The sequence below is a fragment of the Dama dama genome, chromosome 21 (assembly GCF_033118175.1).
Source record: "Dama dama isolate Ldn47 chromosome 21, ASM3311817v1, whole genome shotgun sequence".
Lineage (NCBI taxonomy): Eukaryota > Metazoa > Chordata > Mammalia > Artiodactyla > Cervidae > Dama > Dama dama.
This window is the reverse complement of record NC_083701.1, coordinates 72,975,646-72,994,700: the sequence shown is the minus strand read 5'-3', so window position 1 is coordinate 72,994,700 and position 19,055 is coordinate 72,975,646. Positions and strand designations below refer to the sequence as shown.

At 37.9% G+C, this 19,055-nt stretch overlaps 1 protein-coding gene across 1 annotated transcript in view; it reads left to right on the top strand.

Moving 5' to 3' along the window:
• CNBD1 (cyclic nucleotide binding domain containing 1) overlaps positions 1 to 19,055 on the top strand; it is a 384,488-nt gene that overhangs the window by 192,108 nt on the left and 173,325 nt on the right. The gene's annotated exons all lie outside the window — the stretch shown is intronic.

The window sequence follows — 19,055 nt, the reverse complement described above, 5'->3', positions numbered from 1 at the left end:
TGAGTTTTCCAAATTTCTGGCATATTGAGTGTAACACTTTCACAGCATCATCTTTTAGGATTTGAAATAGCTCAACTGGAATTCTATCACCTCCACTAGCTTTGTTCACAGTGATGCTTCCTAAAGCCCACATGACTTCACATTCTAGGATCAGGCTCTAGGTGAGTGATCACATCATCATGATTATCTGGGCCGTGAAGATCGTTTTTGTCCAGTTCTTCTGTGTATTCTTGCCACCTCTTCTTAATATCTTCCACTTCTGTTAGGTCCATAACATTTCTGTCCTTTATTGTGCCATCTTTGCATGAAATGTTCCCTTAATATCTCTCAGTCTCTTGAAGAGAATTCGAGTCTTTCCTATTTTGTTGTTTTCCTCTATTTCTTTGCATTAATCACGGAGGAAGGCTTTCTTAGCTCTCCTTGCTATTCTTTGGAACTCTGCATTCAAATGGATTCAAATGCATTCAAATCTTTCCTTTTCTCCTTTGCTTTACACTTCTTTTCACAATATTTGCAAGGCCTCCTCAGACAGCCATTTTGCTTTTTTGCATTTCTTTTTCTTGGGGATGATCTTGATCCCTGTCTCCTTTATAATGTCACGAACCTCTGTCCATAGTTCATCAGGCACTCTGGCTATCAGATCTAGCCCCTTAAATCTATTTCTCACTTCTACCGTACAATCGTAAGGGCATTGATTTAGGTCATACCTCAATGGTCTAGTGGTTTTCCTTACTTTCTTCAACTTCAGTCTCAGTTTGGCAATAAGAATTTCATGATTTGAGCCACAGTCAGCAAACAGTCTTGATTTTTCTGACTGTATAGAGCTTCTTCATCTTTGGCTGCAAAGAATATAATCAACCTGATTTCGGTGTTGACCATCTGGTGATGTCCATGTGTAGAGTCTTCTCTTGTGTTTTTGGAAGAGGGTGTTTGCTATGACCAGTGCGTTCTCTTGGCAAAACTGTGTCAGCCTTTGCCCTGCTTCATTCCATACTCCAAGGCCAGATTTGCCTGTTGCTCCAGGTGTTTCTTGACTTCTTCTGCATTCCAGTCCCCTATAATGAAAAGGACATCTTTTTTGAGTGTTAGTTCTAAAAGGTTTTGTAGGTCTTCATAGAACCATTCAAATTCAGCTTCTTCAGCATTACTGGTTGGGGTATAGACTTGGATTACCGTGATATTGAATGGTTTGCCTTGGAAACGAACAGAGATCACCCTGTCAGTTTTAAGATTGCATCCAAGTTCTGCGTTTCCCACTCTTTTGTTGACTATGATGAGGTTACTGAAAGTAGACTTCTAATTTCCTCAGAGACTGGGAGATAGGTTCTCTGTCTTGATTACACCTCAAAAGGATGGCTTAAAGGTCCTTGAGAAAGACATTCTGGGTTGTAAAACAGGGAAGAGGTAGGAGATTTACATCTCAAAGGAGCAGTGAATTTACAGTTACAATTTTCTAAAGTGAATGCTCTAAAAAAAGGTCAGGGGCTTATCATCAGGAATAAACCTGTCTAAAGTTTAGTCAGGTTGAGGAAAATGTTAAGACCTTCTTGGTCAATCACCTGAGTATTCAAAGAGCTAAAACCTTGACAATCAAGCTTTAGGGAGGGAAGGAGCAGAAATGTTGTAGTGATGTTGGCAGCAAGAGGTCTGTGTGCTCCCAAAATATCATCATGAAGGCAGCATAGTTCTAACTACCTCTTGCCTGTATCTTTGCAGTTACTTAAGAACTATCAAGAACATCATTTTGACCCAGTTTAGATAGGGTGCATATGTATTCATTTTTTTCATTCATTAGGCAAGTGTTTACTGAGTATCTACAAGGTACCAGACACTTTCCAAACACCAGAAATTTGTTCATTAGTGAAGAAAATATTAAAAATCCCCTGTATTTAAATGCATAGAAAGTCAACAGATGGGACCAAAATAAGAAACAAAATGTTTAGCAGTGACATCAAGCTGATGATGGAGTAGGAATCTTCTACTTTTTTTTTTTTAAGATGGTTCTACCATCATTTCCCCACAGAAAATTTATTTTGTCAACAATCTGCAGGTGAGAGTACCTTTTTGGGGGTTCAAGTTTCTAGCAGAGAAGGTCTAGCATACCGTTAGAGCAATATATATATGTATGTATATATTACAGATAATATATAATATATAGTGTAGTATATAATATAATGATATGATATACTATATATCATGAGAAGGGATGTGTTGAAGAGGGGAGGAAGAACGGTCTCTCGTTATCTGCATCATCCCCTTCCCAAGGCAGAGGGCCTAGTTCCATGCAGTTTCTCCCATGGGGGATCACCAGGGCTCAGTGAATGAGTGCCTTCCTTCCAGCTCTTCCAGATGCTGCTAAAGAGGCTCATTTCTCTCTTGCTCTACCTCGACTACTGAAATTATCAAAATGAGAGGGAGAGGGAAGAGAGTGCTTCTCAGAACTCATCACAGGGCAGCAGAAGCTTTATGGACTCCTTCAAAAAGTCTACCCACGAGCCACTTAGGATGCCTCAACTGTGATTCCTCCAACTCGCACATGAGCACCATTAATATTAATCCTTTGTGTTCCTCACCCCTCCCCCAGTTTTAGATTCTCCATGCAGCTTCATGCACAGTGATACCAAGCTTTTGCAGATGGCTAACACACATGCACAGAAAGCTTGCCGCCTCTGTGGGATTGGAAGAAGTCCACACTTAAGAATTCCAGGTCCTGCCCCAAGGGAAACAAACGGGAGGCTCTCGACACCCAGTCTGGCTTTGCAGAATTGAGGGATGGCATGCCATTTTAAATATCCCCTCTCTAGAAGGAACAAGTAGCTTACAGCAGGTGCATTCAAAGAAAAGTTCTGAGAAAGCCTCAGAATCTCTAGTCAGGCTCACTTGTGAAGGCATTTCTCTATGAAAACTAAAGGTCCGTAAAGATTGGAGGAGGTGAGAGCTTCTTCAATGTAAAGACAGTGGTGCAAGACTTTGAGGAACATGAGTGACCAAGGACACCTGACCCCCCCCCAAAGGCACATAGGGTGCACAGTAATTTTTCAGTAATCGACTCCCTAAAAAGGAAATCTAAAGGTACCTGGCAAAGAATTCAAAATAACTATTTTAGGAAGCTCAGTGAGTTACAAAAAACACAAACAGACCACTCAATGAGATCAGGAATTAATATGTATGTAAAAAGGGAAGTTCAACACAGACAGAGAAATCATTAAAAAAAAAAATACAGAAATTCAAGAACTGAAGAATAAATTGAATGAAATGAAAGTGTCAACATCATATTTAAACAAGCAGAATAAAAAAATATCTGAGAAAGTCTATGACATTTATGATATACCATCAAATGAACGAATGTTTTCATTATGGGAAATAATGAAATCTCTTTCAAATATAAAAGAGAGGGAGAAAGAGGCAGAACAGTTATTTAAAGAGATAGTGACTGAAAATTTTCCAACTCTGCAGACAAATGTGGACAACCAAGTGCATACAGATGAAAGGTCCAAAATGATATTTAGCTCAAAGAGGATTTCACTGACAGATCAAACCTTAAAAATAGAGAGAGAGAGGTAGAGAGAGAGAGAGAGTTTTGAAAGTACCAAGAGAAAAGAGAAATATCACAGAAAAGGAAGCATCAGTAAGATTACTAGCCGATTTCTTAGCAGAACACTTGCAGGGCAGGAGACGTGGCATGGGCCTTCCCAGACAAAAAAGAGCTGATGGAATTCATTGTGACTGGACCTGTTTTAAAAGAAATTTGAAAGGGAGTTCTTCATACTGAAATGAAGCTAATTCAGTAACAATAAAACAAATGAAAGTACAAAGTAAAGGTAAATATATAGTCAAATTCTACATACTCTTTTAATGTAATGGTGGTTTGTGAATTACTTTTAATACAAGTATAAACTTTAAAAGACAAAAGTACTAAAAAATGCTATAGTTATAATAACTTGTTAATGTGTATGCAATTTAAAAAGACATAAATTGTCAATCTTGAATAAAATAGAGCAGAACTGAAACAGTTCATTATACAATTGAAGTTGTCATTATTAGCTTAAAATAGGCTGTTACAACTGTAAGGAATTTATGGAAGCATCATGTTAAAGTGAAAGTTGCTGTCGTGTCCGACTCTTTGCGACCCCATGGACTACACAGTCCATGGAATTCTCCAGGCCAGAATACTGGAGTGGGTAGCCTTTCCTTCTCCAGGGGATCTTCTCAACCCAGGGATCAAACCCAGGTCTCCTGCACTGCAGGCGGATTCTTTACCAGCTGAACCATAAAGAAAGCCCAAGAATACTGGAGTTGGTAGCCTATTCCTTCTCCAGCGTATCTTTCTGATCCGGGAATCCAACGGAGGTCTCCTGCATTGTAGGCAGATTCTTTACCAACTGAGCTATCCCGGAAGCCCCAGCCACATGTTAACCACAAATCAAAAACCTATAGCAGACATATAAAACTCGTTGTTATTGTTCTGCCTCTCAGTTGTGTCAGACTCTGTGACCCCATGGACTGCAGCATACCAGGCTTCCCTGTCCTTCACCATCTCCCAGAACTTGCTTAAACTCACGTCCATTGAGCCAGTGATGCCATCCAACCATCTCATCCTCTGTCGTCACCTTCTCCCCCTGCCCCCAGTCCTTCCCAACATCAGGGTCTTTTCCAATGAGTCAACTGTTCGCACGACATGGCCAAAGTATTGGAGCTTCAGTTTCAGCATCAGTCCTTCCAATGAATATTCAGGACTGATCCCCTTTAGAATGGACTGGTTGGATCTCCTTGCAGTCCAAGGGACTCTCAAGAGTCTTCTCCAATACCACAGTTCAGAAACATCAATTCTTTGGTGCTCAGCTTTTTTTATAGTCCAACTCTCACATCCATACATGACCACTGGAAAAACTATAGCCTTGACTAGACAGACCTTTGTTGGCAAAGTAATGTCTCTGCTTTTTAATATGCTGTCTAGGTGGGTCATAGCTTTTCTTCTAAGGAACAATAAAGAAATCTAGGTATGTCATTACAGAAAATCATCAAATCAGAAGCAAAACAGCAAGCAAGAAAGGAACAAATGAATTTTAAAAAAAAATCAGAAAGTGATTAACAAAATGACAGCAGAACATCCTTACCTGGCAATGATTCTTTATTTTAAATAAATCAGCTTCTCCAATTATAAAGCATAGAATGAATAGATTAAAAAAATAAGACACACACACACACACACTATACTCTCTACAGGAGATTCATCTCAGTTTCAAAACACACTGGCTTAAAGTGAATGGATGGAAGAATTTCTCCAAATATTCCAAGCAAATGGAAACCAAAAAAGTAGATAAAGAAGATGTGATATACATATGTATATGTATATGCATATACATATATATAGAATATAATAATTCTATTCTATTATCTAATATTCTATTATTCTGTATAACATATATATGTATATATATAAATATATAATAGAATAATACTAATAATAGTATAATACTCAGACATTTGCAGCGACATGGATGGCCTTAGAGGGTATTGAAACTGTTAGTCATTGTCTGACTTTTTGTGACCCTAGACACTGTAGTCTGCTGGGCTCCTCTGTCCATGGAATTCTCCAGGCAAGAATATTGGAATGGGCTGCCATTTTCCTCTTCAGGGGATCTTCCCCACCCAGGAATTGAACCCTAGTCTCCTGCATTGCAGGCAGATTCTTTACCATCTGAGTCACCAGTGAAGCTTAGAGGGTATCAGGCTAATTGAAATAAATCAGACCATGATTTCACTTATTTGTGGAATGTAAAAACCCAAATCAAACAACCAAGCACAGCAGAAACAGGCCCATAATTATACAGAATAAACTGGTGGTTGCCAAGGAGAAGGGTTGTTGTTCAGATGCTCCTTGTGACCTTGCTGACTGCAGCACTTCAGACCTCCCTGACCTTCACTGTCTCCTGGAGTTTGCGCAAACTCTTATCTGTTGAGTAGATGATGCCATCCAACCATCTCATCCTCTGTTGCCCACTTCTCCTCCTGCTCTCAATTTTTCCCAGCATCAGGGTCTTTTCCAATGAGTCAGCTCTTTCCACCAGATGGCCTAAGTACTGGAGCTTCAGATTTAGCATTAGTCCTTCCAATAAATATTCAGGGTTGATTTTCTTTAGGATTGACTGGGATGTCTATTTCCTTTTATTTTATTTGGCCATACTTGGCCCATATTTGGACAAATGGGTTCTTAGCATATGGAATCTTAGTTCCCTGACCAGGGATTGAACCTGAACTCCCTGCATTGAAAGTGTGGAGTCTTAACCACTGGACTGCCAGGGAAGTCCCAAGAATGGTGGTAGGGGGACAGAGAAAATAGGTGAATGGATTAAGAGGTATAAACCTTCAAATCTAAAATAAATTGAGTCAGTTATTACATTATGTGACATAAAGTATACATCAGGAATGGAATTGATGATATTGTAATACTTTATATGTTGCAGGATAATAGCTGGTCATAGTGCACTGATCATTTCATAATACATAAGTATATTCAGTTACTAAGTTGTCCACTTGAAATTAATGTAATATTGTATGTTAATTAGAACTAATGGAAAGAATTAATTCTAATTCTAATTAAATAAAACACATCACTAAAGACAAATGGATCATAGAAGAAATCAAAAAGGAAATTAAAAAATATCTTGAGACAAACAGAAATGAAAACATAGCATACAAAATCTCATGGGATGCCCCAAAACAGTTCTGGGATGTGTTCATAATAAATAATTTCAGTAAGAGAAAGGAAAGATCTCAAATAACCTATTTTTGCTTCTCAAGTAACTAGAAAAATAACAAACTAGGCCCAAAGTAAGTAGAAGGGAGGAAATATTAACAAAAGCCAGAGCATAAATAAGTGAAATAGAGACTAGACAAAAACATGATGTATGAAACTAAGAGTTTTTTTTTTTTTTTTTTGAAAAGATGGGCAAATAAGAAAACTTTCAGTAGACTGAGACAAAAAGACAGATGTCTCAAATTCAGAAATGTAACAGTGGATATTGCAACAGGTACCACAAATACTATGGGTCATAAGTGACTACTATGAATAATTATTGGAGAAGGCAATGGCACCCCACTCCAGTACCCTTGCCTGGAAAATCCCATGGATGGAGCAGCCTGGTAGGCTGCAGTCCCTGGGGTCTCTAAGAGTCGGACACGACTGAGCAACTTCACTTTCACTTTTCACTTTCATGCATTGGAGAAGGAAATGGCGACCCACTCCAGTGTTCTTGCCTGGAGAATCCCAGGGACTGGGGAGCCTGGTGGGCTGCCATCTACGGGGTCACACAGAGTTGGACACGACTGAAGTGACTTAGCAGTAGCATGAATAATTATACACCAAAAAATTGAATAACCTGATAGAAATGGATACACATCTAGAAGCATGCAACCTAACAAGCCTGAATCAGGATGAAATAGAAAATCCGTATAGAGCTATAGTGAGTAAGGAGATTGAGTCAATAATGAGAAACCTCCCAGCAAGAAAAGTCCAGATCAGATTATCTCTCTGGTGAATTCTGATGAATTAACACCAATAGTTCTCAAACCTTTTAAAAAATGGAAGAGGAGGGTACATCCCCAAATTCATTTTATACATCCAGCATTACTTTATAACAAGACTATATGGATGTCAAATGAAAAGAAAATTACAAGCCAGTGTCTCTAACAAAAAACAGACCACAAAAATCCTCAACAAAGTTCTACTAAGTGAATTTGACAGCACACTAAAAGGATCATGCAATGCAATCAAGTGGGATTTATCCCTGGGGTGCAGGGATGGCTCAATACATGTGAATCAATCAATACGATGTACCACAGTAACAGATATTGTGAAAGTGTTAATTACTCAAGTCATGTCTGATTCTTTGTGACCCCATGGACTGTAGCCCACCAGGCTCTTCTAGCCATGAAATTCTCCAGGCAAGAATGCTGGAGTGGGTAGCCGTTTCCTTCTCCAGGGGATCTTCCTGATCCAGGGATCAAATCTGGGTCTCCTGCACTGTAGGCAGATTCTTTACTCTCTAAGCCACCAGGGAAGCCCAGAATATTAACAAAATGAAGGATACAAATCATATAATTATCTCAATAGATTATGGAAAAAAATATTTGACAAAATTCAACATAAAAACTTTCTACAAGGTGGGTATAGAAGGGATATACCTTTTATAATAGAGCAAAAATTTAATTTTTTTATTGCTGTGATAAATGTCATGGGAATTTAAATAGGAATTGCATTGAATCTATAGACTGCTTTGACAGTATGGATATTTTAGCAATGTTAATTCTTCCAATCTGTGAATATAGGATATCTTTCCTTTTATTTGAATCTTCTTTAGTTTCTTTCTTCAAAATCTATTTTTCAGTATATGGATTTTTCACCTTCTTGGTTAAATTCATCCCCAAGTATTTTATTATTTTTGATGTAATTTTAAATGATAGAGTTGTATTTCTTTTTCAGACTGTTCTTTTTTAGTGTATAGAAACATGATTTTGGGGGGTTAATTTTGTGTCATAACTGCTGAATTTGCTTATTAGTTCTATCATTTGTGTGTGTGTGTGTCTGTGTATGTGAAATTTTTTAAGACTTTTTTTTTCTTTTTGCATAAGATTTACATTCAGCAGAGACTGCTTTACTTCTTTTCCAGCTTGGATCCATTTTATTTCTCTTTTGCCCAATTGCTCTGGTTTAAAACATTCAGAATTGTTAATAGGAGTGATGAGAGTGGACATCTGTGTCCTGTTCCTGATCTTAGATAAAAGGCTTCTGTTTACTATTACTACTTTTTTTTTTTTTACTATTGCATATGATAGCAGCAATGAGCTTTTCTTATATAATCTCTATTATAGAAGGTACGTTCCTTCTATATCCACCTTGTAGAAAGTTTTTATGTTGAAAAAGAAAAAGTTATATGCAGGGTAGACAATGTGGGGAGTATCTGGGGTTGGCTGCAGCATGAGTGGGTGAAGATATGAGTGTAATTATGGAAGGAAAGAATTATTAAACCTCAGTTAAAGAAGAACACTAAGGAGATATTTTGAAAATTGGGGTAACCAAAATTTTATTTAATTCTCAATTTTGCATAGCACTAATCCTAAATTCCTTGTCAAGAAGGCTGTAGATTTATAACTCTCAGCAGCCCCTCCATGCAAAGCTGTTTTGTTGTTTAGTTGCTAAGTCATGTCCTACTTTTTTAAAACCCCATGGACTGTAGCCCACTAGGCTCCTCTGTCCATGGGATTTCCCAGGCAAGAGTACTGGAGTGGGTTGCTATGTCCTCCTCCAGGGTATCTTCCCAACCCATGGGTTGAACCCGGGTCTCCTGCATTGCAGGCAGATTGTTTACTGCTAAATCACCAGGGAAGCCCATAAAGCTGCTTGTTCTCTACATATTCCAAATATCTACACATAATTCTACTCTCACATGGTTCTAGCATTTCTATAGTGAGTTCTCAGATTATTTCTAGTTTTCCAAATTTTCATTAGTGAACATATGCTAGGTTTTAACCCTTCAGTCACGTCCGACTCTGCGACCCCGTGGACTGTAACCTACCAAGCTCCTCTGTCCATGGGCTTCTCCAGGCAAGAATACTGGAGTGGGTGGCCATGCCCTCCTCTGGGGATCTTCCTGACCCAGGGATCGAATCCAGGTAACCTACATCGCAGGCAGATTCTTTACTGCCGAGCCACCAGGGAAGCCCTTTTAAAACAGAAGAAAACAATAAAAACATAAGTTCTCAAGGTTAAATAAAGCAGTATATTCTGCTTTGTGGGAGTTATTGTGCTTTCAGGAAATTGTGTCCTATTGGTTTTACCTCTTTTAAGTTTTCTAGCCTAACCGTGTTCCTCATTGAAGATAATATCAAGACAATTTCCAATAAACACGAGATGCAAGGAGAATAGATATAGAAATAGGATCTCCTTCACCTTTGTTAAGAAGGATATTCTATAGCTTTCCTGTATGTGGTCAGTTTTTTAAAAAAGTGGTTTAGGGTTATATGTTCACATATGTTTCTAACTTGACTGGTTAGCTATTTACTCTTCAGCTTGTTGAAGGTCTCTCTAATTGGATAGAAAATGTTAGCTACTCATCACAACATAAAATAGTGGAAGGCGACACGGAGAAAGCACTTTACTAGTCTCTTGGGAAAGAAAATTGCTTATCTGTAATTGTTTTGCTAGCTGAAGAGATATATCAGACTGCCATTTCCACATGAGTTTTCTGGATATGGTGTGACCTACTCCTTTAATGTCAACAGAAACAAACCCTTGTAGAGTTTCTCAGCCTTTTGCATGCTCTAGTTAACCCGAGGGACCTTTAAGCTACAATTTGTAGAGAAAGACTGCAGAATGACGTGGAGGAGGTAGGCACTGAATTGTAAGTCATGACCCAGCAGGCAGGTAACAAATTATGGACAGAAGCACCGGGAATAAGAAAAAAGAAAAGTAAAATATTCACCTATCACCTTACTTACCTAAAAGCAGACAGTGTCATGGGACATTGATGAAATAAATGTTATAAAATTCCAGAATGTTGCCTGGAGCCTGGGTGAGAAACATAATTAATTGCTCATTCATTTAATGACTACTTGTTGCTCACCTACCTTGTATCAAATACCATGTCAGACAAGGGAGACACATCAGTAAGCAAGGTAGACATGGTTCCTATATTTAGATAGAATATGCAATTAAACAAGCAATAACATGTTGTAGAGAGATAAACTATATTTTGAGACTTGTACAAAAATCAACATCTTATCTCATTTTGGGAGAACTTAGAAGGACAAAAAGGCATGATTAATAAATAAGGAGTTTAGTAGACAGAAGCTTTACAGCACTCCATAATGAAGAAACAGTATATGAAAAGACCAGAGAGACAAGAAACTGGGCTAAAGAGAATGAAATTCAGGATAACTGGCGCAGAGCATCATGTTCAATTGGAATTGACACCCAAATAAGTCCCAGTGAATTCTTCTTTCTACACTGATTTATCAAATGCCTAACATTTTTTGATCCAAGATACAAATATGACCCAGCAATCCCACTTCTGGGCATACACACTGAGGAAACCAGATCTGAAAGAGACACGTGCACCCCAATGTTCATCACAGCACTGTTTATAATAGCCAGGACATGGAAGCAACATAGATGCCCATCAGCAGATGAATGGATAAGGAAGCTGTGGTACATATACACCATGGAATATTACTCAGCCATTAAAAAGAATTCATTTGAACCAGTCCTAATGAGATGGATGAAGCTGGAGCCCCTTATACAGAGTGAAGTAAGCCAGAAAGATAAAGAACATTACAGCATACTAACACATATATATGGAATTTAGAAAGATGATAACGATAACCCTATATGCAAAACAGAAAAAGAGACACAGAAATACAGAACAGACTTTTGAACTCTGTGGGAGAAGGCGAGGGTGGGATGTTTCGAGAGGAATCGGGTGGAGAGGGAGGTGGGAGCGGGGATTGGGATGGGGAAGACGTGTAAATCCATGGCTGATTCATATCAATGTATGACAAAACCCACTGAAATGTTGTGAAGTAATTAGCCTCCAACTAATAAAAAAATTAAAAAAAAAATTTCTTAACTTTAGTATCTTCAATTATGGAAAATCAAATAAAACCAACAGTAACACAGAGTGAAAAGTGATATAATTGTGAGAGCCTGAAGCTCTAAAGAAACACATAAGTAGGAAAATAAGGAGGAAAGTCTAAGAACTGAAAAAGGTTTAAGAGATGATTCTTGGATTGGATCTTAAAGGGCCATGGGGAGTTGGTTAAGGAGGAAAGGAAGTGCATGTAAGCAGTGGGACAGCATGTCCAGTGGTTTAGAGACAAGAGAGAACAAGATACATTTCGAACTGTGAATGGAATGTTTTTACTACAGAAGCATTTTCCAAAGAATGCCTCAGAAAACATCCTGCAAGAAGATCTGGAAACAGGTGTATTGTCTGTCCCCTTCTTGGAAAGTCACATGCCCCTTAGCACAGTAAAAGATCTGAAAATACCTACAGTGAATAACTTAACACTGTTTATCTTTATTTGATCCAGCATTTTTTCAAAATTGCTTTATCACAGAATTTCCTTTATTATCCTCCTTTTTATGGGGGGAGGTCAGGGGTTGAAACCAATTAAGACTCTATGAAACACAGTTTGGAATTGATACTAGGACCTACCTAAACTGGGTGATAGGAAGTGTCAGAGGAGGAAGCTACAGAAGTAACTGCTGCAGGTTAGATCAAAAAGGTCTTGGTCTGCCTGTCTTGTTAGGGAAGAGCATAACTGATCTTTCTTCCAGTTGAAAGGAGCCCCACTTGGTTATATATCAGGCCTTATCACTCATTCCACTCTAAGGGGGTTGAGAACCACCTCTCTGAGAGGTAAATTAGGAAATATTTAAATGGAAGTTCTGACATACTTTCATCATTTTTCCTCTTTTCAACCTAGCTTTTATTCATGATAAAAAGAACACTTGACATGGGATCTATTTTCTTTAGTTTTTGAGCGCACAATACAGCATTGTCGATCATGGTATCAGTGCTATACGGCAGATATTTAAAGTCTACTTATCTTCCATAACTGAAACTTTGTACCTAATGAAAAGCAACTCCCCATTTCTTCCTCCCCCAGCCCAAGGAATCACCATGCTGCTATCTTTTTATGTGTTTGACTATTTTAGACACCTCATATAAATAGTATCATGCAGTATGTCCTTCATTGAGTGGTTTATCTCATTTAGCATAATATACTCAAAACTAATCCATACTGCCACATGTGACTGGATTTTCTTCCTTTTCTTCAGAGCTAATGCATATACTATATATTTTTATTTACTATATGTACTACATTTTCTTTATCCACTGGTGGGTAGTAGATTGTTTCCACATCCTGGCTACTGTGATTAGTGTTGTAATGAACATAGGAATGCAGACACATCTTTGAGCTAGTGGTTTCAGTTAGTGGTTAGAGTTCTGGATAAATGCTCATGATTGAGTTTGCTGAATCATATGGTGTCACTGTTTTGAATCTTTTGGGGACTCTTCATACTGTTTTCTAAAGTGACTGCACCGTTTTACATTTCCACCAACAGTGTGCCATTTCTCTACATCCTCATCAATGATTGTCATTTCTGTTTTGTTGTTTCGTTTCCATAACAGTCATCCTAACAAATGTGAGGTGATATCTCATTATGATTTTGATTTGCATTTCTCTGATGATTAGTGATGTTGAGTATCTTTACATGCATTGTCCATGTATATGAGAAATGTCTATTTGAGTCCTCTACCCATTTTGTTTTTTTAATTGGCTCCTTTGTTTTTTTTTGCTGTTAAGTTGGAGGAGTTGTTCATGTGCTTTGGATATTAATCTTTTATCAGATATATTGTTTGCAAATATTTGATCTCATTGTTTTCACCATTCTTTGCTATGCAAAAGTTTTTTGGTTTGGTGTAATTCCACTAATCCACTTTTGTTTTTGTTATCTACGCTTTTGGTGTCATAGTCAAGGAATCATTGCCATAAAGAGAGACATATAGACCAATGTGACAGAATAGAGAGCCCCAAAATAAACTCAGGTGTACATCACAAGTCTTCAAGAGTACACAAAGGATAATCTCTTCAATGTATGCTGTTAGCAAAACTGGATATCCATATCCAAAAGAATGAAATTGCATACTTATCTTAAAACACACACACAAATCAACTGAAAATTAAAGACTTAAATGTAAGGCCCAAAACTAAAAATCCTAGGAGAAACCATTGTTCCACTTGAAATATGCTCCCAGAAGGGAGCACCCTCTCCAGGTGGGGAAATATACTCTTGTTCAGCAATGCCTAGGGCTGGGAGGGATAGTTTTTCTGATTATAGAAAAAGCTTCATTAATAATAAAGTAAAAAATAATAAAAAGTAATAAATAAAATAAAAAATTAAAAAGTAATAAAAACAATCATATCTTCATTAGTAATAAAGAGAGTATTTTAGCTACCTATTTCTTATTCTTTAGTTTCTTATTATCTTCACAGTTTGGCAAGCAAGAAGGTGATATTTATTGTCTTCCAAGAGATCCAAATATTAAATAATTTGATCTCTATTATGTAGGTAATTGGGAGTCACTGAAGTATTTTATCAGTGAGCAACATGGTCAGACTTGCATTTGAAGGTTTTAATGGCAGTGTAGAAGATATGCTGAAGGGGGCACACGTGGAAGTTGAGAAATCAATTAGGAATCCAGGCAAGAAATGATCAGATCTTGAACTACACCAATGGCAGTGGCGATATGAATAAGGAGCTAGGGGTGTGGGATTTAGTTAGAAAGCTGAATCAACAGAACTAGGAGCCAAGAGGTATGTGATGTGAAATAGAGAAAACCTGGGACAACTCACAGATTTTTGAATGGAGAGAATTGTATTTGGTTTGATGAAAGTGTACAACTTTATTTCCAGCACACTGAGCTGAACATGCTTTAGAAACACCCAGGTAGAGGTGTACAGTTGTTAGATTATGTATATTTTTCTAAAGTTGAGAGACATTTACAGTCCAGAAATTCACGTATAGCGGTTGTTCACATTTAGTGATATTTGAAGTCCTAGTCTCAGTCACTCTTAAGGAGAGTGTGTGGGTAGCAGTCCCACTCAATACCAGCATTTAACCCCATTATGTGCCTAATGTGTAGTAACTCTATGCTAAGTACTTTGCACACAAGGTCTCATTTGCTTCTTCTGATAGCTCTTTAAGGTGAATACAATCACCATCATTTTACAAATGAAACTGAAGAGCTTCCACTTGTTTTGTCAACTAATAATTCATTTGGTTCATAATTATTTCCAGGATAGCTTAAGTGTATCTGATAAAATATACTTGTAATCAGACACATACCACATACATAGATATGTCTTTGTTATTTCAAATATTTTTTTTGCAGGGGGTGTATATTCAAAGAATGCTGCTATGGGAGGCCTTTTGACAAGTTTATTTTTAATCTTAATTGGGGTTTCGGTTTGTTACGGGAATAAAGAACAGAAAATCATGGTGCTGTCATTCCCTTTTCATTTCTCTATCAAAGACCAAATTCAGAAGCATGCTTTATATAGCATTTGTGAGTCAGAAACTTAGTTCCCTACTAGAATTCTAGTAAAAGGAAAAAAAAAAAAAGGAAGAATACATTTATTTTCCACATGCATTTGGGTAGGGAAGTGGTCCAGGATCTAGACTTTGGTGAAAGTCTAAGGCACAGAGCTAAATGAGTTTGTGACCCCTTGTGTGGGAGAGATATTTAGATAGTAAAGTTAGAGGAAGCCTCTGTACCTATGAGCTTAAATGGCAGATTGACCAGCAGATGAACATTATCTTAAAAAACAGCCCACTCCAAAAAGCAAGTTAATGTAGATTTATCAGCAACTGTTTATGCACCATCTGATATCTGAGATTTAAACTTGATTATCAATACTATTTCTTTTCTAATCAGATGTGTTTTTTTTTTTTTTAATCATTGGTCTGTCTGGCTAACTTTGAATATTCAATAAGATCTTTTGTGTGTGTGTACATACATATTAGATGGTAAAGAATCTGCCTGCAATGTGGGAGACCTGGGTTTGATCCCTAGGTTAGGAAGATCCCCCAGAGGAGGGCATGGCAACCCACTCCAGTATTCTTGCCTGGAGAATTCCATGGACAGAGGAGCATGGCAGGCTATAGTCCATAGGGTTGCAAAGAGTTGGACACGATTGAGTGACTAATCATAATACACATATATACATTTTGATAAATCTGAAAATAAAAAATAAATATGGAGAGTGCCTAGTGGAAACAACAGGAAAGAAAACCCTTCACATCAGTGGGTGAGTTGATGTCAACTGGACTGCAGAATGCAGGCCGAAGGTAACAGTCATAAGGTGACCATCTTGGCCAAAGTTAACAGGTACATTGGTATTCCACGTTATGACCACCCTGATACCTGGAATAATTGACAACTGACTACATTTAGAGATATATCTGATTTCTTTGTACATTCTTCAGAGTGCAGCAGATGGTGCTATGGCTGACATAAAAGACACTTATTGATTTTCTTCCCTTGCCCTTCCCCATCTCCTTTCTCAAGTGCCTACACACTGGGGGCTTTGCCTGGAGACTTGACTGGATTCCCAGGGCCACTCTTCCTGCTAAACAAGCTCAGGCTGGGCAGAGGGATCTCAAGATCTTGAGAGTTTGGAATTCTGAAGTCTATATAATTGACATATTTTCATTCATAGCACATTTGTCTATTTTTCCTTTTACTGTGCAAAGCAGTTTGATTTTTTAAGTTAAAAAAATGTTTGGCATGGATAAAGAGCTGTGATTTCTCTCTTTAATACATCTCATGAAGTTGCAGTAAACTGAAGAATTGGCCATTCATTCTCCTTGTCAATCACATAAGCTTTTGAATCACATAGATGGATTTTGGATTCACTAATTACTGCATTATATTATGATGAGCATGTAACTAAACTTATACTTTTTTTAAAAAATTTTACAGTTTGTTTAATGAGATGTAATAGGTTTTTATACAAAATGTAATGAGTTATTGTGTATCAAGAGCTTAGGATAGTGTCCGATCCTCAGAAGGTAGAGTATACCAAGAGTGTTATTCATTTGGCCCTAGGCTTGATCTCTCTTGGGTCAAACTGCTCGGTGTAAAATATGGACTCCACACTTTAGCAGTCTGGACTTTGGATAAGTTATGTAACATCCCTCTGGTTCAATTTCCTCTTTTGCTAAGAGGGGTTCATAATAAGATCTGGGCTTTAGGGTCATGAGACGATTAAGTAAATAAGGCTCTTAGAATGTCTCTAGATAATACTGAACCCTCAATAAGTGTTTTTGTTGAAATGGATTATGTAGTATATCAAAATTACTGTCACTGTGCGGTGTTGTCAGAGGTATTGTGGGAAACTATATGAAGCTTATGCTCAATAGCAAGTTATAGTAATTATTAAGATAAACTGGGGAGCTGGAGACTCTGTCCAAAGACAGATGCTTGTTGCTACACAGTAAAGTAATAAATACTCTGATACTGTATGTAAAGACTTTTTACTCTGAGATAGTGCTTAGTCTAATCAGTTCATAGTGCTACATAACAATTGTCAGCATAATATCAATTTAAGAGTTTACATTAAATAAACTTTCTGGAGTTAAAGGCAGTGAGCAAGAACTAAAACAGAAGCATTCCTTAGCAAACACCTTCATTGTTATGCAAGTTACATTATGCAGAAAATAACATATCTCATTTTCCACACAATTTAATAGCCTGCCAGTTACCATTTAGCAGGATCAAGCTATAAATCTTTTATACAATTTGAGGGAGGCTTATGACACTCATTACTTCTTTCACTTTTTAAAAAGTTTCTAGTAATCTTTTTTTCCTTTGTGGTTAACAAGGTGCTAAACTCTAAGTTTTAAAGTACAAACTGAGTGTATCATATTGCCTGGTTTCATTGGGTGTTTAGTTGCATAGATTTTGAAAGGTTAGTGTTGAATTCCACGTAAGCATAGAATCAGTTCTAACAGTACTTGCCATAATCCTTTCCAGTGTATGATCCTTCAAACTCTATCTTGTGATTCCAAGTGGCCTTTGTTAATTTAAATGAAGTAGAAGGCTATTTTTTTTTTAGGCTAGTCTAAAAGTTATACTTAAAAAAACAAAACCACATATATGTTTTTGGAATTTTCCTAAGATATAAAAAAAAAAAATGGCCTGATTCAGAAATTATTCTTCTAGCCCCTATAGAAAGCAGAATTACAGCATTGAGTGCTGACTGATGAAACGCAGTGTGGTGCAGTGGGAGACAGGGCTCTTGGCTGTGAGCATTCTGTCCTTGTGGCTCTGTGAGGCTGCAGTGGGATGGTGGCTGAAGGAATGCAGACTTCCACGTTTGCCTTCTTCTTGGAGATGGGACAAATTTCTGTCATGCCTGTTAAGGTTGTGTTGCTGGATGAATATCCATTCCGTCTGCCACAGTATGAGAATTGTTCTTCTAGACAGTTTCTGATGACCTCTGAAGAGCACCTTCTGCAGTTAACCCATGGCAGTTGGTCCATTTCTTCCAAGAATCATGGCTGGGCTGGAGCCACCGCTAAGCTGTTTCCTAAATCACTTAACGCATTTCTGGCTATTGGAGCTTTCTGTGATCAAGCACGTGAGCTGGGCTACCCTTATTATCACCAGTGATATAATAGGACTTACAAATCAAAGTAAGTGCTTGTATTTTTAATATGTCAAAAAACCCCTATATATATCCCAACACAAGCAACAATAAGAGAATTCTTCTCCATGCCTTGGGTTCAAGACAGTAGTGTGCTAAGCGAAAATGTCAGATAGAGAAAGACAAATACCACCCGATCTATCTTATAAGTGGAATACAAAGATAACGCAACAAATCAAAAGTCAAAAACCAAGCTCATAGATACAGACAACACATTAGTGGCTGCTGGAGGCAAGAGGTGGGGGTGGGAGAAATGAGTGAAGGGGAATCACAACATTAAACAAACAAAAATAAAGACTGATTCACAAGTAAATTCACAATTTAAAAAAATGCATGCATTAAAAAATACATTACCAAAAAAAGGTGAACCTAAACAGTAATTTTAAAAGGCGAATTTAAAAGTGAGAGAGTGGGGTGTCTGGATCAAGATGGCAGAGTAGGAAGATCCTGAGCTCATATCATCCCAAGGACACACTGGAACTGCAACCACATATAAGGCAACCGTCTTCTGAGAACAGCCTGAAGACTAGCAGAACAGATTTCCTACAACTGAGGGTATAAAGGCAAGGCCACGTTGGGAGGGTCAGAGATGTGGTCGAGTCAGAATCCACACCCAAGGAGAGGTGACCCCAAAGCAGGGGGGTTATGAAAGCTGCAGAGGTCCCCCAAGGAGCGGGACCTCTAACTGACCCCATGCTGGGATCCCTACCTGGGAAAACTCGCACTGGAAGATGAGGGCCCATAATTCTGCCTTTGAAAACCACGGGGTGTATATCTGG